Raw genomic sequence first — 24,812 nt, forward strand, 5'->3', positions numbered from 1 at the left:
AAGGTCATCATATCTGCCCTTGGCATTCTCGGAATGCCCTGGACTCAGAATGCAGCATCTGTAGTCCATGTTAACCTGCGTAGTGGGGGCGTGGTTGAGGGAGGTTGGAACACTGCCCTCACAGATGCAGTGGGTGTGGCCATCTCTGCTGTGACCATACAAAGGGTAGGGGAGCAGGGGGCCCATGGCAGGGCCCTCAGAGCCCGGCAGGCCCAGTGGGGTTTCACAAGAATTTAGGCCCAGGACAAAGGGCACCTTCTTTGTCTGCACAGCTGCCCAAACTCTCACCTATCCACTCAGGCCGCCCTCTTACTTGAAGTGTGTGTGGAACCTGTCCGCGCAGTACACCTCGCTTCACAGCTAACCATAGGTCTGGGCATCGTAGCTTCCTGCCAGGTGACCGAAGTTCGCAGGCAGATGGGTCCCTGGGACACACGCAGAGAGGCTCCTGCCCGGGCCACAGGCCGCCCACTGCCAATGCCACAGATCGTGAGGAACAAAGCAGCCCTGTCTGAGGCCGTGCCTCTAGAGGGAGTAGTGGACCAACATTTGTAGGAAACGGGATCCTCGCGGGCAACTCATTGGAGGGACACAAATAAATCTTTGCGGACTTTCTGATGAAACTTACGAGTGTTCACACCTAAGTCTCTTACAAAGTCAGATGTTTAGCTAAACATGAGCTCATGATCTAAATTTACACAATAATGAAGAAATCAGCTACAGGCGGAGACAATCAGCAAAAACAATCAATACCAGAATTAGATTCCCTAGGCCATCGATCAGACGTTGGAATAATCAGGTGCAAGGCAGAAAATATACATAAAACTGGAAGTGAAACATTGAACAAGGATGTTTTCAAAGACTAGAAGGATCTCTAAAATATTTTTAAAGTACATGTAATTGATAAAGCTAAATACTCAAATGATGTGTAATACAACAGATTCATCATTGAGAAGAGTGAAATTATGCTGTTTTGAAAACTATGGCAGGTCAGATTTTCTGCCTAAATATATAAGAAGATTTCTCTGAAAACTACACATTATTTCAAAGACCTATTGGCTGTGAAATAAGGTAAGGTTATTTCAAATGGCTTGTCTGCAAAGAAAGGTGAGATGTAGGAAATCACAGAAAGTCGAGGGGAAAATAGGTCAATATATACTTTGCTATATTGTGAAATAAGCCTTTGGCCAGCCACAATATAGAGGACCTGACTCGTAGAAACTTACAAGGAAGCTGGAATCTTTAAAAATTCAAATCTTTATAAGTAAAAAGATTTATTAAAATGAATAACCAAGTGTTTTAATTGACATCAGAAGATCAAAACAATAAACCGTGAGAACATAGAAAAAAGATAAATAAAGATATGAGCAGAACTTAATACCACAGAAAACGTATAAAATTCAGTTGAGGTAGTAAGTCCAAAGAATATTCTTTGACAAGATTTAAAAGACACACTTTGATTAAGGAAAACCAAAACATAAGTAAAGAATATACAGAAAGAATCAGGACAATGTTATAGCAGAGAATATATGAAATGCCAGTAAATGTGAACATTTGTGTAAAGTCGACCATTTCCTAGCTCCTAAAGTTTACCAAAATTGACACAAGAGGAAATCATTTAAGTGTGTGTGGACCCGGTCCGCGCAGTACACCTCGATGCAAAGCTAACCATAGGTCTGGGCATCGTAGCTTCCTGCCAGGTGACCGAAGTTCGCAGGCAGATGGGTCGTGGGACACACGTGGGTCGCCTCCTGCCCAGGCCACAGGCCGCCCAAAGCCACTATCCCAGATCGGGGGCAGCAAAGCAGTCCTGTCTGAGTCCCAGCCTCTAGACGGAGTAGTGGACCAACACTTGTAGAAAAAGGGGTCCGCGCGGGTAACTCATTGGAGGGACACAAAAAATTCTTTGCGGACTTTCTGCTGAAGCTTACGTGTGTTCACACCTAAGCCTCTTACAAGGTCAGCTGTTTAGCTAAACATGAGCTCATGATCTAAATTTACACAATAATGAAGAAATCAGCTACAAGGGGAGACAAGCAGCAAAAACACTCAATACCAGAATTAGATTCCCTAGGCCAACCATCAGATGGTGGAATAATCAGGTGCAAGGCAGAAAGTATACATAAAACTTGAACTGAAACAAGGAACAAGGATGTTTTCAAAGACTGGTAGGATCTCTAAAACATTTTTAAAGTACTTGTCATTGATAAAGCCAAATACTCAATGGTTGTGTAATACAACAGATTCAACATTGAGAAAAGTGAAATTATGCTGTTTTGAAAACTATGGCAGGTCAGATTTTCTGCCTAATTATATAAGAAGATTTCTCGAAAAAATTCACATTATTTCAAAGACCTATTGGCTGTGAAATAAGTTAAGGGTATTTCAAATGGCTTGTCTGCAAAGAAAGGTGAGATGTAGGGAATCACAGAAAGTCGAGGGGAAAATAGGTCAATATATACATTGCTATAAGGAGAACTAAGACTTAGGCCAGCCACAATGTAGAGGACCTGACCCTTAGAAACTTACAAGTAAGCTGGAATCTTGAAAAGTTCAAATCTTTATAAGTAAAAAGATTTATTAAAATGAATAACCAAGTGTTTTAATTGACATCAGAATATCAAAACAATAAACCTGAGAACATGGAAAAAATATAAATAAAGATATGAGCAGAACTTAATACAATAGAAAACGTATAAAATTCAGGTATTGTAGTAAGTCCAAAGAATATTCTTTGACAAGATTAAAAGACAAACTTTGATTAAGGAAAACCAAAACATAAGTAAAGAATATACAGAAAGAATCAGGAGAATGTTATAGCAGAGAGTATATGAAATGCCTGTAAATTTGAACGTTTGTGTAAAATGGACCAGTTCCTAGCTCCTAAAATTTACCAAAACTGACACAAGAGGAAATCATTTAAGGTCATCATGTCTGCCCTTGGCATTCTCGGAATGCCCTGGACTCAGAATGCAGCATCTGTAGTCCATGATAACCTGCGGAGAGGGGGCGGGGCTGAGGGAGGTTGGAACACTGCCCTCACAGAGGGAGTGGGTGTGGCCATCTCTTCTGTGACTGAACAATGGGCAGTGGAGCAGGGGGCCCAGTGAAGGGCCCTCAGAGCCCGGCAGGCCCATTGGTGTTTCACAAGAATTTAGGCCAGGACAAAGGGCGCCTTCTTTCTCTGCACAGCTGCCCAAACTCTCACCTTTCCACTCAGGCCGCCCTCTTACTTGAAGTGTGTGTGGAACCTGTCCGCGCAGTACACCTCGCTGCACAGCTAACCATAGGTCTGGGCATCGTAGCTTCCTGCCAGGTGACCGAAGTTCGCAGGCAGATGGGTCCCTGGGACACAGGCAGAGAGGCTCCTACCCGGACCACAGGCCGCCCACTGCCACTGCCCCAGATCGTGGGGCGCAAAGCAGCCCTGTCTGAGGACGTGCCTCTAGAGGGAGTAGTGGACCAACCCTTGTAGAAAACGGGGTCCTCGTGGGCAACTCATTGGGGGGACACAAATAAATCTTTGCGGACTTTCTAATGAAGGTTACGAGTGTTCACACCTAAGCCTCTTACAAAGTCAGATGTTTAGCTAAACATGAGCTCATGATCTAAATTTGCACAATAATGAAGAAATCAGCTACAAGGGGAGACAAGCAGCAAAAACAATCAATACAAGTATTAGATTCCCTAGGCCAACCATCAGATGTTGGAATAATCAGGTGCAAGGCAGAAAGTATACACAAAACTTGAACTGAAACAAGGAACAAGGATGTTTTAAAAGACTGGTTGAATCTCTAAAACATTTTTAAAGTACATGTCATTGATAAAGCTAAATACTCAATGGTTGTGTAATACAACAGATTCAACATTGAGAAGAGTGAAATTATGCTGATTTGAAAACTATGGCATGTCAGATTTTCTGCCTAATTATATAAGAAGATTTCTCTAAAAAATACACATTATTTCAAAGACTTATTGGCTGTGAAATAAGTTAAGGGTATTTCAAATGGCTTGTCTGCAAAGAAAGGTGAGATGTAGGGAATCACAGAAAGTCGAGGGGAAAAAAGGTAAATATATACACTGCTATATGGAGAACTAAGACTTAGGCCAGCCACAATGTAGAGGACCTGACCCTTAGAAACTTACAAGTAAGCTGGAATCTTGAAAAGTTCAAATCTTTATAAGTAAAAAGATTTATTAAAATGAATAACCAAGTGTTTTAATTGACATCAGAATATCAAAACAATAAACCTGAGAACATAGAAAAAAATATAAATAAAGATATGAGCAGAACTTAATACAATAGAAAACGTATAAAATTCAGGTGATGTAGTAAGTCCAAAGAATATTCTTTGACAAGATTAAAAGACACACTTTGATTAAGGAAAACCAAAACATAAGTAAAGAATATACAGAAAGAATCAGGAGAATGTTATAGCAGAGCGTATATGAAATGCCTGTAAATTTGAACGTTTCTGTAAAGTGGACCAGTTCCTAGCTCCTAAAATTTACCAAAACTGACACAAGAGGAAATCATTTAAGGTCATCATGTCTGCCCTTGGCATTCTCGGAATGCCCTGGACTCAGAATGCAGCATCTGTAGTCCATGTTAACCTGCGTAGTGGGGGCGTGGTTGAGGGAGGTTGGAACACTGCCCTCACAGATGCAGTGGGTGTGGCCATCTCTGCTGTGACCATACAAAGGGTAGGGGAGCAGGGGGCCCATGGCAGGGCCCTCAGAGCCCGGCAGGCCCAGTGGGGTTTCACAAGAATTTAGGCCCAGGACAAAGGGCACCTTCTTTGTCTGCACAGCTGCCCAAACTCTCACCTATCCACTCAGGCCGCCCTCTTACTTGAAGTGTGTGTGGAACCTGTCCGTGCAGTACACCTCGCTGCACAGCTAACCATAGGTCTGGGCATCGTAGCTTCCTGCCAGGTGACCGAAGTTCGCAGGCAGATGGGTCCCTGGGACACACGCAGAGAGGCTCCTGCCCGGGCCACAGGCCGCCCACAGCCACTGCCACAGATCGTGGGGCACAAAGCCGCCCTGTCTGAGGCCGTGCCTCTAGAGGGAATAGTGGACCAACACTTGTAGGAAACGGGGTCCTCGCGGGCAACTCATTGGAGGGACACAAATAAATCTTTGCGGACTTTCTGATGAAACTTACGAGTGTTCACACCTAAGCCTCTTACAAAGTCAGATGTTTAGCTAAACATGAGCTCATGATCTAAATTTACACAATAATGAAGAAATCAGCTACAGGGGGAGACAATCAGCAAAAACAATCAATACCAGAATTAGATTCCCTAGGCCATCGATCAGACGTTGGAATAATCATGTGCAAGGCAGAAAATATACATGAAACGGGAACTGAAACAAGGAACAAGGATGTTTTCAAAGACTGCTAGGATCTCTAAAACATTTTTAAAGTACATGTCATTGATAAAGCTAAATACTCAAAGGTTGTGTAATACAACAGATTCATCATTGAGAAGAGTGAAATTATGCTGTTTTGAAAACTATGGCAGGTCAGATTTTCTGCCTAAATATATAAGAAGATTTCTCTGAAAACTACACATTATTTCAAAGACTTATTGGCTGTGAAATAAGTTAAGTTTATTTCAAATGGCTTGTCTGCAAAGAAAGGTGAGATGTAGGGAATCACAGAAAGTCGAGGGGAAAATAGGTCAATATATACTTTGCTATATTGTGAACTAAGCCTTTGGCCAGCCACAATGTAGAGGACCTGACCCGTAGAAACTAACAAGTAAGCTGGAATCCTTAAAAATTCAAATCTTTATAAGTAAAAAGATTTATTAAAATGAATAAACAAGTGTTTTAATTGATATCAGAAGATCAAAACAATAAACTCTGAGAACATAGAAAAAAGATAAATAAAGATATGAGCAGAACTTAATACCACAGAAAACGTATAAAATTCAGTTTAGGTAGTAAGTCCAAAGAACATTCTTTGACAAGATTTAAAAGACACACTATGATTAAGGAAAACCAAAACATAAGTAAAGAATATACAGAAAGAATCAGGACAATGTTATAGCAGAGAATATATGAAATGCCAGTAAATTTGAACTTTTGTGTAAAGTGGAGCATTTCCTAGCTCCTAAAGTTTACCAAAATTGACACAAGAGGAAATCATTTAAGGTCATCATGTCTGCCCTTGGCATTGTCGGAATGCCCTGGCCTCAGAATGCAGCATCTGTAGTCCATGGTAACCTGCGGAGAGGGGGCGGGGCTGAGGGAGGTTGGAACACTGCCTTCACTGAGGGAGTGGGTGGGGCCATCTCTGCTGTGACTGAACAAAGGGCAGGGGAGAAGGGGGCCAACGGCAGGGCCCTCAGACCCCGGCAGGCCCAGTCGTGTGTCACAAGCATTTAGGCCCAGGCCAAAGTGTGCCTTCTTTGTCTGCACAGCAGCCCTAACTCTCACCTTTCCACTCAGGCCGCCCTCTTACTTGAAGTGTGTGTGGAACCGGTCCGCGCAGTACACCTCGATGCAAAGCTAACCATAGGTCTGGGCATCATAGCTTCCTGCCAGGTGACCGTAGTTCGCAGGCAGATGGGTCGTGGGACACACGTGGGGAGCCTCCTGCCCAGGCCACAGGCCGCCCAAAGCCACTATCCCAGATTGGGGGCAGCGAAGCAGTCCTGTCTGAGTCCCAGCCTCTAGAGGGAGTAGTGGACCAACACTTGTAGAAAACGGGGTCCGCGCGGGTAACTCATTGGAGGGACACAAACAAATCTTTGCGGATATTCTGCTGAAGCTTACGAGTGTTCACACCTAAGCCTCTTACAAGGTCAGCTGTTTAGCTAAACATGAGCTCATGATCTAAATTTGCACAATAATGAAGAAATCAGCTACAAGGGGAGACAAGCAGCAAAAACAATCAATACAAGTATTAGATTCCCTAGGCCAACCATCAGATGTTGGAATAATCAGGTGCAAGGCAGAAAGTATACACAAAACTTGAACTGAAACAAGGAACAAGGATGTTTTCAAAGACTGGTTGAATCTCTAAAACATTTTTAAAGTACATGTCATTGATAAAGCTAAATACTCAATGGTTGTGTAATACAACAGATTCAACATTGAGAAGAGTGAAATTATGCTGATTTGAAAACTATGGCATGTCAGATTTTCTGCCTAATTATATAAGAAGATTTCTCAAAAAAATACACATTATTTCAAAGACTTATTGGCTGTGAAATAAGTTAAGGGTATTGCAAATGGCTTGTCTGCAAAGAAAGGTGAGATGTAGGGAATCACAGAAAGTCGAGGGGAAAATAGGTAAATATATACACTGCTATATGGAGAACTAAGACTTAGGCCAGCCACAATGTAGAGGACCTGACCCTTAGAAACTTACAAGTAAGCTGGAATCTTGAAAAGTTCAAATCTTTATAAGTAAAAAGATTTATTAAAATGAATAACCAAGTGTTTTAATTGACATCAGAATATCAAAACAATAAACCTGAGAACATAGAAAAAAATATAAATAAAGATATGAGCAGAACTTAATACAATAGAAAACGTATAAAATTCAGGGGATGTAGTAAGTCCAAAGAATATTCTTTGACAAGATTAAAAGACACACTTTGATTAAGGAAAACCAAAACATAAGTAAAGAATATACAGAAAGAATCAGGAGAATGTTATAGCAGAGCGTATATGAAATGCCTGTAAATTTGAACGTTTCTGTAAAGTGGACCAGTTCCTAGCTCCTAAAATTTACCAAAACTGACACAAGAGGAAATCATTTAAGGTCATCATGTCTGCCCTTGGCATTCTCGGAATGCCCTGGACTCAGAATGCAGCATCTGTAGTCCATGTTAACCTGCGGAGTGGGGGCGTGGTTGAGGGAGGTTGGAACACTGCCCTCACAGATGGAGTGGGTGTGGCCATCTCTGCTGTGACCATACAAAGGGTAGGGGAGCAGGGGGCCCATGGCAGGGCCCTCAGAGCCCGGCAGGCCCAGTGGGGTTTCACAAGAATTTAGGCCCAGGACAAAGGGCACCTTCTTTGTCTGCACAGCTGCCCAAACTCTCACCTATCCACTCAGGCCGCCCTCTTACTTGAAGTGTGTGTGGAACCTGTCCGTGCAGTACACCTCGCTGCACAGCTAACCATAGGTCTGGGCATCGTAGCTTCCTGCCAGGTGACCGAAGTTCGCAGGCAGATGGGTCCCTGGGACACACGCAGAGAGGCTCCTGCCCGGGCCACAGGCCGCCCACAGCCACTGCCACAGATCGTGGGGCACAAAGCCGCCCTGTCTGAGGCCGTGCCTCTAGAGGGAATAGTGGACCAACACTTGTAGGAAACGGGGTCCTCGCGGGCAACTCATTGGAGGGACACAAATAAATCTTTGCGGACTTTCTGATGAAACTTACGAGTGTTCACACCTAAGCCTCTTACAAAGTCAGATGTTTAGCTAAACATGAGCTCATGATCTAAATTTACACAATAATGAAGAAATCAGCTACAGGGGGAGACAATCAGCAAAAACAATCAATACCAGAATTAGATTCCCTAGGCCATCGATCAGACGTTGGAATAATCATGTGCAAGGCAGAAAATATACATGAAACGGGAACTGAAACAAGGAACAAGGATGTTTTCAAAGACTGCTAGGATCTCTAAAACATTTTTAAAGTACATGTCATTGATAAAGCTAAATACTCAAAGGTTGTGTAATACAACAGATTCATCATTGAGAAGAGTGAAATTATGCTGTTTTGAAAACTATGGCAGGTCAGATTTTCTGCCTAAATATATAAGAAGATTTCTCTGAAAACTACACATTATTTCAAAGACTTATTGGCTGTGAAATAAGTTAAGTTTATTTCAAATGGCTTGTCTGCAAAGAAAGGTGAGATGTAGGGAATCACAGAAAGTCGAGGGGAAAATAGGTCAATATATACTTTGCTATATTGTGAACTAAGCCTTTGGCCAGCCACAATGTAGAGGACCTGACCCGTAGAAACTAACAAGTAAGCTGGAATCCTTAAAAATTCAAATCTTTATAAGTAAAAAGATTTATTAAAATGAATAACCAAGTGTTTTAATTGATATCAGAAGATCAAAACAATAAACTCTGAGAACATAGAAAAAAGATAAATAAAGATATGAGCAGAACTTAATACCACAGAAAACGTATAAAATTCAGTTTAGGTAGTAAGTCCAAAGAATATTCTTTGACAAGATTTAAAAGACACACTTTGATTAAGGAAAACCAAAACATAAGTAAAGAATATACAGAAAGAATCAGGACAATGTTATAGCAGAGAATATATGAAATGCCAGTAAATTTGAACTTTTGTGTAAAGTGGACCATTTCCTAGCTCCTAAAGTTTACCAAAATTGACACAAGAGGAAATCATTTAAGGTCATCATGTCTGCCCTTGGCATTGTCGGAATGCCCTGGCCTCAGAATGCAGCATCTGTAGTCCATGGTAACCTGCGGAGAGGGGGCGGGGCTGAGGGAGGTTGGAACACTGCCTTCACTGAGGGAGTGGGTGGGGCCATCTCTGCTGTGACTGAACAAAGGGCAGGGGAGAAGGGGGCCAACGGCAGGGCCCTCAGACCCCGGCAGGCCCAGTCGTGTGTCACAAGCATTTAGGCCCAGGCCAAAGTGTGCCTTCTTTGTCTGCACAGCAGCCCTAACTCTCACCTTTCCACTCAGGCCGCCCTCTTACTTGAAGTGTGTGTGGAACCGGTCCGCGCAGTACACCTCGATGCAAAGCTAACCATAGGTCTGGGCATCATAGCTTCCTGCCAGGTGACCGTAGTTCGCAGGCAGATGGGTCGTGGGACACACGTGGGGCGCCTCCTGCCCAGGCCACAGGCCGCCCAAAGCCACTATCCCAGATTGGGGGCAGCGAAGCAGTCCTGTCTGAGTCCCAGCCTCTAGAGGGAGTAGTGGACCAACACTTGTAGAAAACGGGGTCCGCGCGGGTAACTCATTGGAGGGACACAAACAAATCTTTGCGGATATTCTGCTGAAGCTTACGAGTGTTCACACCTAAGCCTCTTACAAGGTCAGCTGTTTAGCTAAACATGAGCTCATGATCTAAATTTACACAATAATGAAGAAATCAGCTACAACGGGAGACAAGCAGCAAAAACAATCAATACCAGAATTAGATTCCCTAGGCCAACCATCAGATGTTGGAATAATCAGGTGAAAGGCAGAAAGTATACACAAAACTTGAACTGAAACAAGGAACAAGGATGTTTTCAAAGACTGGTAGGATCTCTAAAACAATTTTAAAGTACATGTCATTGATAAAGCTAAATACTCAATGGTTGTGTAATACAACAGATTCATCATTGAGAAGAGTGAAATTATGCTGTTTTGAAAACTATGGCAGGCCAGATTTTCTGCCTAATTATATAAGAAGATTTCTCTAAAAAATACACATTATTTCAAAGACTTATTGGCTGTGAAATAAGTTAAGGGTATTTCAAATGGCTTGTCTGCAAAGAAAGGTGAGATGTAGGGAATCACAGAAAGTCGAGGGGAAAATAGGCCAATATATACATTGCTATATGGAGAACTAAGACTTAGGCCCGCCACAATGTAGAGGACCTGACCCTTAGAAACTTACAAGTAAGCTGGAATCTTGAAAAGTTCAAATCTTTATAAGTAAAAAGATTTATTAAAATGAATAACCAAGTGTTTTAATTGACATCAGAATATTAAAACAATAAACCCTGAAAACACAGAAAAAAGATAATTAAAGATATGAGCAGAACTTAATACAATAGAAAACGTATAAAATTCAGGGGATGTAGTAAGTCCAAAGAATATTCTTTGACAAGATTAAAAGACACACTTTGATTAAGGAAAACCAAAACATAAGTAAAGAATATACAGAAAGAATCAGGAGAATGTTATAGCAGAGCGTATATGAAATGCCTGTAAATTTGAACGTTTCTGTAAAGTGGACCAGTTCCTAGCTCCTAAAATTTACCAAAACTGACACAAGAGGAAATCATTTAAGGTCATCATGTCTGCCCTTGGCATTCTCGGAATGCCCTGGACTCAGAATGCAGCATCTGTAGTCCATGTTAACCTGCGTAGTGGGGGCGTGGTTGAGGGAGGTTGGAACACTGCCCTCACAGATGGAGTGGGTGTGGCCATCTCTGCTGTGACCATACAAAGGGTAGGGGAGCAGGGGGCCCATGGCAGGGCCCTCAGAGCCCGGCAGGCCCAGTGGGGTTTCACAAGAATTTAGGCCCAGGACAAAGGGCACCTTCTTTGTCTGCACAGCTGCCCAAACTCTCACCTATCCACTCAGGCCGCCCTCTTACTTGAAGTGTGTGTGGAACCTGTCCGTGCAGTACACCTCGCTGCACAGCTAACCATAGGTCTGGGCATCGTAGCTTCCTGCCAGGTGACCGAAGTTCGCAGGCAGATGGGTCCCTGGGACACACGCAGAGAGGCTCCTGCCCGGGCCACAGGCCGCCCACAGCCACTGCCACAGATCGTGGGGCACAAAGCCGCCCTGTCTGAGGCCGTGCCTCTAGAGGGAATAGTGGACCAACACTTGTAGGAAACGGGGTCCTCGCGGGCAACTCATTGGAGGGACACAAATAAATCTTTGCGGACTTTCTGATGAAACTTACGAGTGTTCACACCTAAGCCTCTTACAAAGTCAGATGTTTAGCTAAACATGAGCTCATGATCTAAATTTACACAATAATGAAGAAATCAGCTACAGGGGGAGACAATCAGCAAAAACAATCAATACCAGAAGTAGATTCCCTAGGCCATCGATCAGACGTTGGAATAATCATGTGCAAGGCAGAAAATATACATGAAACGGGAACTGAAACAAGGAACAAGGATGTTTTCAAAGACTGCTAGGATCTCTAAAACATTTTTAAAGTACATGTCATTGATAAAGCTAAATACTCAAAGGTTGTGTAATACAACAGATTCATCATTGAGAAGAGTGAAATTATGCTGTTTTGAAAACTATGGCAGGTCAGATTTTCTGCCTAAATATATAAGAAGATTTCTCTGAAAACTACACATTATTTCAAAGACTTATTGGCTGTGAAATAAGTTAAGTTTATTTCAAATGGCTTGTCTGCAAAGAAAGGTGAGATGTAGGGAATCACAGAAAGTCGAGGGGAAAATAGGTCAATATATACTTTGCTATATTGTGAACTAAGCCTTTGGCCAGCCACAATGTAGAGGACCTGACCCGTAGAAACTAACAAGTAAGCTGGAATCCTTAAAAATTCAAATCTTTATAAGTAAAAAGATTTATTAAAATGAATAACCAAGTGTTTTAATTGATATCAGAAGATCAAAACAATAAACTCTGAGAACATAGAAAAAAGATAAATAAAGATATGAGCAGAACTTAATACCACAGAAAACGTATAAAATTCAGTTTAGGTAGTAAGTCCAAAGAATATTCTTTGACAAGATTTAAAAGACACACTTTGATTAAGGAAAACCAAAACATAAGTAAAGAATATACAGAAAGAATCAGGACAATGTTATAGCAGAGAATATATGAAATGCCAGTAAATTTGAACTTTTGTGTAAAGTGGACCATTTCCTAGCTCCTAAAGTTTACCAAAATTGACACAAGAGGAAATCATTTAAGGTCATCATGTCTGCCCTTGGCATTGTCGGAATGCCCTGGCCTCAGAATGCAGCATCTGTAGTCCATGGTAACCTGCGGAGAGGGGGCGGGGCTGAGGGAGGTTGGAACACTGCCTTCACTGAGGGAGTGGGTGGGGCCATCTCTGCTGTGACTGAACAAAGGGCAGGGGAGAAGGGGGCCAACGGCAGGGCCCTCAGACCCCGGCAGGCCCAGTCGTGTGTCACAAGCATTTAGGCCCAGGCCAAAGTGTGCCTTCTTTGTCTGCACAGCAGCCCTAACTCTCACCTTTCCACTCAGGCCGCCCTCTTACATGAAGTGTGTGTGGAACCGGTCCGCGCAGTACACCTCGATGCAAAGCTAACCATAGGTCTGGGCATCATAGCTTCCTGCCCGGTGACCGTAGTTCGCAGGCAGATGGGTCGTGGGACACACGTGGGGAGCCTCCTGCCCAGGCCACAGGCAGCCCAAAGCCACTATCCCAGATTGGGGGCAGCGAAGCAGTCCTGTCTGAGTCCCAGCCTCTAGAGGGAGTAGTGGACCAACACTTGTAGAAAACGGGGTCCGCGCGGGTAACTCATTGGAGGGACACAAACAAATCTTTGCGGATATTCTGCTGAAGCTTACGAGTGTTCACACCTAAGCCTCTTACAAGGTCAGCTGTTTAGCTAAACATGAGCTCATGATCTAAATTTACACAATAATGAAGAAATCAGCTACAACGGGAGACAAGCAGCAAAAACAATCAATACCAGAATTAGATTCCCTAGGCCAACCATCAGATGTTGGAATAATCAGGTGCAAGGCAGAAAGTATACACAAAACTTGAACTGAAACAAGGAACAAGGATGTTTTCAAAGACTGGTAGGATCTCTAAAACATTTTTAAAGTACATGTCATTGATAAAGCTAAATACTCAATGGTTGTGTAATACAACAGATTCATCATTGAGAAGAGTGAAATTATGCTGTTTTGAAAACTATGGCAGGTCAGATTTTCTGCCTAATTATATAAGAAGATTTCTCTAAAAAATACACATTATTTCAAAGGCTTATTGGCTGTGAAATAAGTTAAGGGTATTTCAAATGGCTTGTCTGCAAAGAAAGGTGAGATGTAGGGAATCACAGAAAGTCGAGGGGAAAATAGGCCAATATATACATTGCTATATGGAGAACTAAGACTTAGGCCCGCCACAATGTAGAGGAACTGACCCTTAGAAACTTACAAGTAAGCTGGAATCTTGAAAAGTTCAAATCTTTATAAGTAAAAAGATTTATTAAAATGAATAACCAAGTGTTTTAATTGACATCAGAATATTAAAACAATAAACCCTGAAAACACAGAAAAAAGATAATTAAAGATATGAGCAGAACTTAATACAATAGAAAACGTATAAAATTCAGGGGATGTAGTAAGTCCAAAGAATATTCTTTGACAAGATTAAAAGACACACTTTGATTAAGGAAAACCAAAACATAAGTAAAGAATATACAGAAAGAATCAGGAGAATGTTATAGCAGAGAATATATGAAATGCCAGTAAATTTGAATATTTGTTTAAAGTGGACCAGTTCCTAGCTCCTAAAGTTTACCAAAACTGACACAAGAGGAAATCATTTAAGGTCATCATGTCTGCCCTTGGCATTCTCGGAATGCCCTGGATTCAGAATGCAGCATCCGTAGTCCATGGTAACCTGCGGAGAAGGGGCGGGGCTGAGGGAGGTTGGAACACTGCCCTCACAGAGGGAGTGGGTGTGGCCATCTCTGCTGTGAATGAACAAAGGGCAGGGGAGCAGGGGGCCCAGGGCAGGGCCCTCAGATCCCGGCAGGCCCAGTAGGGTGTCACAATCATTTAGGCCCAGGACAAAGGGCGCCTTCTTTGTCTGCACAGCTGCCCAAACTCTCACCTTTCCACTCAGGCCGCCCTCTTACTTGAAGTGTGTGTGGAACCTGTCCGCGCAGTACACCTCGCTTCACAGCTAACCATAGGTCTGGGCATCGTAGCTTCCTGCCAGGTGACCGAAGTTCGCAGGCTGATGGGTCCCTGGGACACACGCAGAGAGGCTCCTGCCCGGGCCACAGGCCGCCCACTGCCAATGCCACAGATCGTGAGGAACAAAGCAGCCCTGTCTGAGGCCGTGCCTCTAGAGGGAGTAGTGGACCAACATTTGTAGGAAACGGGATCCTCGCGGGCAACTCATTGGAGGGACACAAATAAATCTTTGCGGACTTTCTGATGAAACTTACGAGTGTTCACACCTAAGTCTCTTACAAAGTCAGATGTTTAGCTAAACATGAGCTCATGATCTAAATTTACACAATAATGAAGAAATCAGCTACAGGCGGAGACAATCAGCAAAAACAATCAATACCAGAATTAGATTCCCTAGGCCATCGATCAGACGTTGGAATAATCAGGTGCAAGGCAGAAAATATACATAAAACTGGAAATGAAACATTGAACGAGGATGTTTTCAAAGACTAGAAGGATCTCTAAAATATTTTTAAAGTACATGTAATTGATAAAGCTAAATACTCAAATGATGTGTAATACAACAGATTCATCATTGAGAAGAGTGAAATTATGCTGTTTTGAAAACTATGGCAGGTCAGATTTTCTGCCTAAATATATAAGAAGATTTCTCTGAAAACTACACATTATTTCAAAGACCTATTGGCTGTGAAATAAGGTAAGGTTATTTCAAATGGCTTGTCTGCAAAGAAAGGTGAGATGTAGGAAATCACAGAAAGTCGAGGGGAAAATAGGTCAATATATACTTTGCTATATTGTGAAATAAGCCTTTGGCCAGCCACAATATAGAGGACCTGACTCGTAGAAACTTACAAGGAAGCTGGAATCTTTAAAAATTCAAATCTTTATAAGTAAAAAGATTTATTAAAATGAATAACCAAGTGTTTTAATTGACATCAGAAGATCAAAACAATAAACCGTGAGAACATAGAAAAAAGATAAATAAAGATATGAGCAGAACTTAATACAACAGAAAACGTATAAAATTCAGTTGAGGTAGTAAGTCCAAAGAATATTCTTTGACAAGATTTAAAAGACACACTTTGATTAAGGAAAACCAAAACATAAGTAAAGAATATACAGAAAGAATCAGGACAATGTTATAGCAGAGAATATATGAAATGCCAGTAAATGTGAACATTTGTGTAAAGTCGACCATTTCCTAGCTCCTAAAGTTTACCAAAATTGACACAAGAGGAAATCATTTAAGTGTGTGTGGACCCGGTCCGCGCAGTACACCTCGATGCAAAGCTAACCATAGGTCTGGGCATCGTAGCTTCCTGCCAGGTGACCGAAGTTCGCAGGCAGATGGGTCGTGGGACACACGTGGGTCGCCTCCTGCCCAGGCCACAGGCCGCCCAAAGCCACTATCCCAGATCGGGGGCAGCAAAGCAGTCCTGTCTGAGTCCCAGCCTCTAGACGGAGTAGTGGACCAACACTTGTAGAAAAAGGGGTCCGCGCGGGTAACTCATTGGAGGGACACAAAAAATTCTTTGCGGACTTTCTGCTGAAGCTTACGTGTGTTCACACCTAAGCCTCTTACAAGGTCAGCTGTTTAGCTAAACATGAGCTCATGATCTAAATTTACACAATAATGAAGAAATCAGCTACAAGGGGAGACAAGCAGCAAAAACACTCAATACCAGAATTAGATTCCCTAGGCCAACCATCAGATGGTGGAATAATCAGGTGCAAGGCAGAAAGTATACATAAAACTTGAACTGAAACAAGGAACAAGGATGTTTTCAAAGACTGGTAGGATCTCTAAAACATTTTTAAAGTACTTGTCATTGATAAAGCTAAATACTCAATGGTTGTGTAATACAACAGATTCAACATTGAGAAAAGTGAAATTATGCTGTTTTGAAAACTATGGCAGGTCAGATTTTCTGCCTAATTATATAAGAAGATTTCTCGAAAAAATTCACATTATTTCAAAGACTTATTGGCTGTGAAATAAGTTAAGGGTATTTCAAATGGCTTGTCTGCAAAGAAAGGTGAGATGTAGGGAATCACAGAAAGTCGAGGGGAAAATAGCTCAATATATACATTGCTATAAGGAGAACTAAGACTTAGGCCAGCCACAATGTAGAGGACCTGACCCTTAGAAACTTACAAGTAAGCTGGAATCTTGAAAAGTTCAAATCTTTATAAGTAAAAAGATTTATTAAAATGAATAACCAAGTGTTTTAATTGACATCAGAATATCAAAACAATAAACCTGAGAACATGGAAAAAATATAAATAAAGATATGAGCAGAACTTAATACAATAGAAAACGTATAAAATTCAGGTATTGTAGTAAGTCCAAAGAATATTCTTTGACAAGATTAAAAGACAAACTTTGATTAAGGAAAACCAAAACATAAGTAAAGAATATACAGAAAGAATCAGGAGAATGTTATAGCAGAGAGTATATGAAATGCCTGTAAATTTGAACGTTTGTGTAAAATGGACCAGTTCCTAGCTCCTAAAATTTACCAAAACTGACAAAAGAGGAAATCATTTAAGGTCATCATGTCTGACCTTGGCATTCTCGGAATGCCCTGGACCCAGAATGCAGCATCTGTAGTCCATGATAACCTGCGGAGAGGGGGCGGGGCTGAGGGAGGTTGGAACACTGCCCTCACACAGGGAGTGGGTGTGGCCATCTCTGCTGTGACTGAACAAAGGGCAGTGGAGCAGGGGGCCCAGTGCAGGGCCCTCAGAGCCCGGCAGGCCCATTGGTGTTTCACAAGAATTTTGGCCAGGACAAAGGGCGCCTTCTTTGTCTGCACAGCTGCCCAAACTCTCACCTTTCCACTCAGGCTGGCCTCTGACTTGAAGTGTGTGTGGAACCTGTCCGCGCAGTACACCTCACTGCACAGCTAACCATAGGTCTGGGCATCGTAGCTTCCTGCCAGGTGACCGAAGTTCGCAGGCAGATGGGTCCCTGGGACACAGGCAGAGAGGCTCCTACCCGGACCACAGGCCGCCCACTGCCACTGCCCCAGATCGTGGGGCGCAAAGCAGCCCTGTCTGAGGCCGTGCCTCTAGAGGGAGTAGTGGACCAACCCTTGTAGAAAACGGGGTCCTCGTGGGCAACTCATTGGGGGGACAAAAATAAATCTTTGCGGACTTTCTAATGAAGGTTACGAGTGTTCACACCTAAGCCTCTTACAAAGTCAGATGTTTAGCTAAACATGAGCTCATGATCTAAATTTGCACAATAATGAAGAAATCAGCTACAAGGCGAGACAAGCAGCAAAAACAATCAATACAAGTATTAGATTCCCTAGGCCAACCATCAGATGTTGGAATAATCAGGTGCAAGGCAGAAAGTATACACAAAACTTGAACTGAAACAAGGAACAAGGATGTTTTAAAAGACTGGTTGAATCTCTAAAACATTTTTAAAGTACATGTCATTGATAAAGCTAAATACTCAATGGTTGTGTAATACAACAGATTCAACATTGAGAAGAGTGAAATTATGCTGATTTGAAAACTATGGCATGTCAGATTTTCTGCCTAATTATATAAGAAGATTTCTCTAAAAAATACACATTATTTCAAAGACTTATTGGCTGTGAAATAAGTTAAGGGTATTTCAAATGGCTTGTCTGCAAAGAAAGGTGAGATGTAGGGAATCACAGAAAGTCGAGGGGAAAATAGGTAAATATATACACTGCTATATGGAGAACTAAGACTTAGGCCAGCCACAATGTAGAGGACCTGACCCTTAGAAACTTACAAGTAAGCTGGAATCTTGAAAAGTTCAAATCTTTATAAGTAAAAAGATTTATTAAAATGAATAACCAAGTGTTTTAATTGACATCAGAATATCAAAACAATAAACCTGAGAACATAGAAAAAAATATAAATAAAGATATGAGCAGAACTTAATACAATAGAAAACGTATAAAATTCAGGTGATGTAGTAAGTCCAAAGAATATTCTTTGACAAGATTAAAAGACACACTTTGATTAAGGAAAACCAAAACATAAGTAAAGAATATACAGAAAGAATCAGGAGAATGTTATAGCAGAGCGTATATGAAATGCCTGTAAATTTGAACGTTTCTGTAAAGTGGACCAGTTCCTAGCTCCTAAAATTTACCAAAACTGACACAAGAGGAAATCATTTAAGGTCATCATGTCTGCCCTTGGCATTCTCGGAATGCCCTGGACTCAGAATGCAGCATCTGTATTCCATGTTAACCTGCGGAGAGGGGGCGTGGTTGAGGGAGGTTGGAACACTGCCCTCACAGATGGAGTGGGTGTGGCCATCTCTGCTGTGACCATACAAAGGGTAGGGGAGCAGGGGGCCCATGGCAGGGCCCTCAGAGCCCGGCAGGCCCAGTGGGGTTTCACAAGAATTTAGGCCCAGGACAAAGGGCACCTTCTTTGTCTGCACAGCTGCCCAAACTCTCACCTATCCACTCAGGCCGCCCTCTTACTTGAAGTGTGTGTGGAACCTGTCCGTGCAGTACACCTCGCTGCACAGCTAACCATAGGTCTGGGCATCGTAGCTTCCTGCCAGGTGACCGAAGTTCGCAGGCAGATGGGTCCCTGGGACACACGCAGAGAGGCTCCTGCCCGGGCCACAGGCCGCCCACAGCCACTGCCACAGATCGTGGGGCACAAAGCCGCCCTGTCTGAGGCCGTGCCTCTAGAGGGAATAGTGGACCAACACTTGTAGGAAACGGGGTCCTCGCGGGCAACTCATTGGAGGGACACAAATAAATCTTTGCGGACTTTCTGATGAAACTTACGAGTGTTCACACCTAAGCCTCTTACAAAGTCAGATGTTTAGCTAAACATGAGCTTATGATCTAAATTTACACAATAATGAAGAAATCAGCTACAGGGGGAGACAATCAGCAAAAACAATCAATACCAGAATTAGATTCCCTAGGCCATCGATCAGACGTTGGAATAATCATGTGCAAGGCAGAAAATATACATGAAACGGGAACTGAAACAAGGAACAAGGATGTTTTCAAAGACTGGTAGGATCTCTAAAACATTTTTAAAGTACATGTCATTGATAAAGCTAAATACTCAAAGGTTGTGTAATACAACAGATTCATCATTGAGAAGAGTGAAATTATGCTGTTTTGAAAACTATGGCAGGTCAGATTTTCTGCCTAAATATATAAGAAGATTTCTCTGAAAACTACACATTATTTCAAAGACTTATTGGCTGTGAAATAAGTTAAGTTTATTTCAAATGGCTTGTCTGCAAAGAAAGGTGAGATGTAGGGAATCACAGAAAGTCGAGGGGAAAATAGGTCAATATATACTTTGCTATATTGTGAACTAAGCCTTTGGCCAGCCACAATGTAGAGGACCTGACCCGTAGAAACTAACAAGTAAGCTGGAATCCTTAAAAATTCAAATCTTTATAAGTAAAAAGATTTATTAAAATGAATAACCAAGTGTTTTAATTGATATCAGAAGATCAAAACAATAAACTCTGAGAACATAGAAAAAAGATAAATAAAGATATGAGCAGAACTTAATACCACAGAAAACGTATAAAATTCAGTTTAGGTAGTAAGTCCAAAGAATATTCTTTGACAAGATTTAAAAGACACACTTTGATTAAGGAAAACCAAAACATAAGTAAAGAATATACAGAAAGAATCAGGACAATGTTATAGCAGAGAATATATGAAATGCCAGTAAATTTGAACTTTTGTGTAAAGTGGACCATTTCCTAGCTCCTAAAGTTTACCAAAATTGACACAAGAGGAAATCATTTAAGGTCATCATGTCTGCCCTTGGCATTGTCGGAATGCCCTGGCCTCAGAATGCAGCATCTGTAGTCCATGGTAACCTGCGGAGAGGGGGCGGGGCTGAGGGAGGTTGGAACACTGCCTTCACTGAGGGAGTGGGTGGGGCCATCTCTGCTGTGACTGAACAAAGGGCAGGGGAGAAGGGGGCCAACGGCAGGGCCCTCAGACCCCGGCAGGCCCAGTCGTGTGTCACAAGCATTTAGGCCCAGGCCAAAGTGTGCCTTCTTTGTCTGCACAGCAGCCCTAACTCTCACCTTTCCACTCAGGCCGCCCTCTTACTTGAAGTGTGTGTGGAACCGGTCCGCGCAGTACACCTCGATGCAAAGCTAACCATAGGTCTGGGCATCATAGCTTCCTGCCAGGTGACAATAGTTCGCAGGCAGATGTGTCGTGGGACACACGTGGGGAGCCTCCTGCCCAGGCCACAGGCCGCCCAAAGCCACTATCCCAGATTGGGGGCAGCGAAGCAGTCCTGTCTGAGTCCCAGCCTCTAGAGGGAGTAGTGGACCAACACTTGTAGAAAACGGGGTCCGCGCGGGTAACTCATTGGAGGGACACAAACAAATCTTTGAGGATATTCTGCTGAAGCTTACGAGTGTTCACACCTAAGCCTCTTACAAGGTCAGCTGTTTAGCTAAACATGAGCTCATGATCTAAATTTACACAATAATGAAGAAATCAGCTACAACGGGAGACAAGCAGCAAAAACAATCAATACCAGAATTAGATTCCCTAGGCCAACCATCAGATGTTGGAATAATCAGGTGCAAGGCAGAAAGTATACACAAAACTTGAACTGAAACAAGGAACAAGGATGTTTTCAAAGACTGGTAGGATCTCTAAAACATTTTTAAAGTACATGTCATTGATAAAGCTAAATACTCAATGGTTGTGTAATACAACAGATTCATCATTGAGAAGAGTGAAATTATGCTGTTTTGAAAACTATGGCAGGTCAGATTTTCTGCCTAATTATATAAGAAGATTTCTCTAAAAAATACACATTATTTCAAAGACTTATTGGCTGTGAAATAAGTTAAGGGTATTTCAAATGGCTTGTCTGCAAAGAAAGGTGAGATATAGGGAATCACAGAAAGTCGAGGGGAAAATAGGCCAATATATACATTGCTATATGGAGAACTAAGACTTAGGCCCGCCACAATGTAGAGGACCTGACCCTTAGAAACTTACAAGTAAGCTGGAATCTTGAAAAGTTCAAATCTTTATAAGTAAAAAGATTTATTAAAATGAATAACCAAGTGTTTTAATTGACATCAGAATATTAAAACAATAAACCCTGAAAACACAGAAAAAAGATAATTAAAGATATGAGCAGAACTTAATACAATAGAAAACGTATAAAATTCAGGGGATGTAGTAAGTCCAAAGAATATTCTTTGACAAGATTAAAAGACACACTTTGATTAAGGAAAACCAAAACATAAGTAAAGAATATACAGAAAGAATCAGGAGAATGTTATAGCAGAGAATATATGAAATGCCAGTAAATTTGAACATTTGTTTAAAGTGGACCAGTTCCTAGCTCCTAAAGTTTACCAAAACTGACACAAGAGGAAATCATTTAAGGTCATCATGTCTGCCCTTGGCATTCTCGGAATGCCCTGGATTCAGAATGCAGCATCCGTAGTCCATGGTAACCTGCGGAGAAGGGGCGGGGCTGAGGGAGGTTGGAACACTGCCCTCACAGAGGGAGTGGGTGTGGCCATCTCTGCTGTGACTGAACAAAGGGCAGGGGAGCAGGGGGCCCAGGGCAGGGCCCTCAGATCCCGGCAGGCCCAGTAGGGTGTCACAAGCATTTAGGCCCAGGACAAAGGGCGCCTTCTTTGTCTGCACAGCTGCCCAAACTCTCACCTTTCCACTCAGGCCGCCCTCTTACTTGAAGTGTGTGTGGAACCTGTCCGCGCAGTACACCTCGCTTCACAGCTAACCATAGGTCTGGGCATCGTAGCTTCCTGCCAGGTGACCGAAGTTCGCAGGCTGATGGGTCCCTGGGACACACGCAGAGAGGCTCCTGCCCGGGCCACAGGCCGCCCACTGCCAATGCCACAGATCGTGAGGAACAAAGCAGCCCTGTCTGAGGCCGTGCCTCTAGAGGGAGTAGTGGACCAACATTTGTAGGAAACGGGATCCTCGCGGGCAACTCATTGGAGGGACACAAATAAATCTTTGCGGACTTTCTGATGAAACTTACGAGTGTTCACACCTAAGACTTTACAAAGTCAGATGTTTAGCTAAACATGAGCTCATGATCTAAATTTACACAGTAATGAAGAAATCAGCTACAGGGGGAGACACTCAGCAAAAACAATCAATACCAGAATTAGATTCCCTAGGCCATCGATCAGACGTTGGAATAATCAGGTGCAAGGCAGAAAATATACATAAAACAGGAACTGAAACAAGGTACAAGGATGTTTTCAAAGACTGCTAGGATCTCTAAAACATTTTTAAAGTACATGTCATTGATAAAGCTAAATACTCAAAGGTTGTGTAATACAACAGATTCATCATTGAGAAGAGTGAAATTATGCTGTTTTGAAAACTATGGCAGGTCAGATTTTCTGCCTAAATATATAAGAAGATTTCTCTGAAAACTACACATTATTTCAAAGACCTATTGGCTGTGAAATAAGGTAAGGTTATTTCAAATGGCTTGTCTGCAAAGAAAGGTGAGATGTAGGAAATCACAGAAAGTCGAGGGGAAAATAGGTCAATATATACTTTGCTATATTGTGAAATAAGCCTTTGACCAGCCACAAAATAGAGGACCTGACTCGTAGAAACTTACAAGGAAGCTGGAATCTTTAAAAATTCAAATCTTTATAAGTAAAAAGATTTATTAAAATGAATAACCAAGTGTTTTAATTGACATCAGAAGATCAAAACAATAAACCGTGAGAACATAGAAAAAAGATAAATAAAGATATGAGCAGAACTTAATACCACAGAAAACGTATAAAATTCAGTTGAGGTAGTAAGTCCAAAGAATATTCTTTGACAAGATTTAAAAGACACACTTTGATTAAGGAAAACCAAAACATAAGTAAAGAATATACAGAAAGAATCAGGAGAATGTTATAGCAGAGCGTATATGAAATGCCTGTAAATTTGAACGTTTCTGTAAAGTGGACCAGTTCCTAGCTCCTAAAATTTACCAAAACTGACACAAGAGGAAATCATTTAAGGTCATCATGTCTGCCCTTGGCATTCTCGGAATGCCCTGGACTCAGAATGCAGCATCTGTATTCCATGTTAACCTGCGGAGTGGGGGCGTGGTTGAGGGAGGTTGGAACACTGCCCTCTCAGATGGAGTGGGTGTGGCCATCTCTGCTGTGACCATACAAAGGGTAGGGGAGCAGGGGGCCCATGGCAGGGCCCTCAGAGCCCGGCAGGCCCAGTGGGGTTTCACAAGAATTTAGGCCCAGGACAAAGGGCACCTTCTTTGTCTGCACAGCTGCCCAAACTCTCACCTATCCACTCAGGCCGCCCTCTTACTTGAAGTGTGTGTGGAACCTGTCCGTGCAGTACACCTCGCTGCACAGCTAACCATAGGTCTGGGCATCGTAGCTTCCTGCCAGGTGACCGAAGTTCGCAGGCAGATTGGTCCCTGGGACACACGCAGAGAGGCTCCTGCCCGGGCCACAGGCCGCCCACAGCCACTGCCACAGATCGTGGGGCACAAAGCCGCCCTGTCTGAGGCCGTGCCTCTAGAGGGAATAGTGGACCAACACTTGTAGGAAACGGGGTCCTCGCGGGCAACTCATTGGAGGGACACAAATAAATCTTTGCGGACTTTCTGATGAAACTTACGAGTGTTCACACCTAAGCCTCTTACAAAGTCAGATGTTTAGCTAAACATGAGCTCATGATCTAAATTTACACAATAATGAAGAAATCAGCTACAGGGGGAGACAATCAGCAAAAACAATCAATACCAGAATTAGATTCCCTAGGCCATCGATCAGACGTTGGAATAATCATGTGCAAGGCAGAAAATATACATGAAACGGGAACTGAAACAAGGAACAAGGATGTTTTCAAAGACTGCTAGGATCTCTAAAACATTTTTAAAGTACATGTCATTGATAAAGCTAAATACTCAAAGGTTGTGTAATACAACAGATTCATCATTGAGAAGAGTGAAATTATGCTGTTTTGAAAACTATGGCAGGTCAGATTTTCTGCCTAAATATATAAGAAGATTTCTCTGAAAACTGCACATTATTTCAAAGACTTATTGGCTGTGAAATAAGTTAAGTTTATTTCAAATGGCTTGTCTGCAAAGAAAGGTGAGATGTAGGGAATCACAGAAAGTCGAGGGGAAAATAGGTCAATATATACTTTG

Source organism: Mesoplodon bidens (assembly GCF_964165515.1).
Source record: "Mesoplodon bidens genome assembly, chromosome: Y".
NCBI classification, from domain to species: domain Eukaryota; kingdom Metazoa; phylum Chordata; class Mammalia; order Artiodactyla; family Ziphiidae; genus Mesoplodon; species Mesoplodon bidens.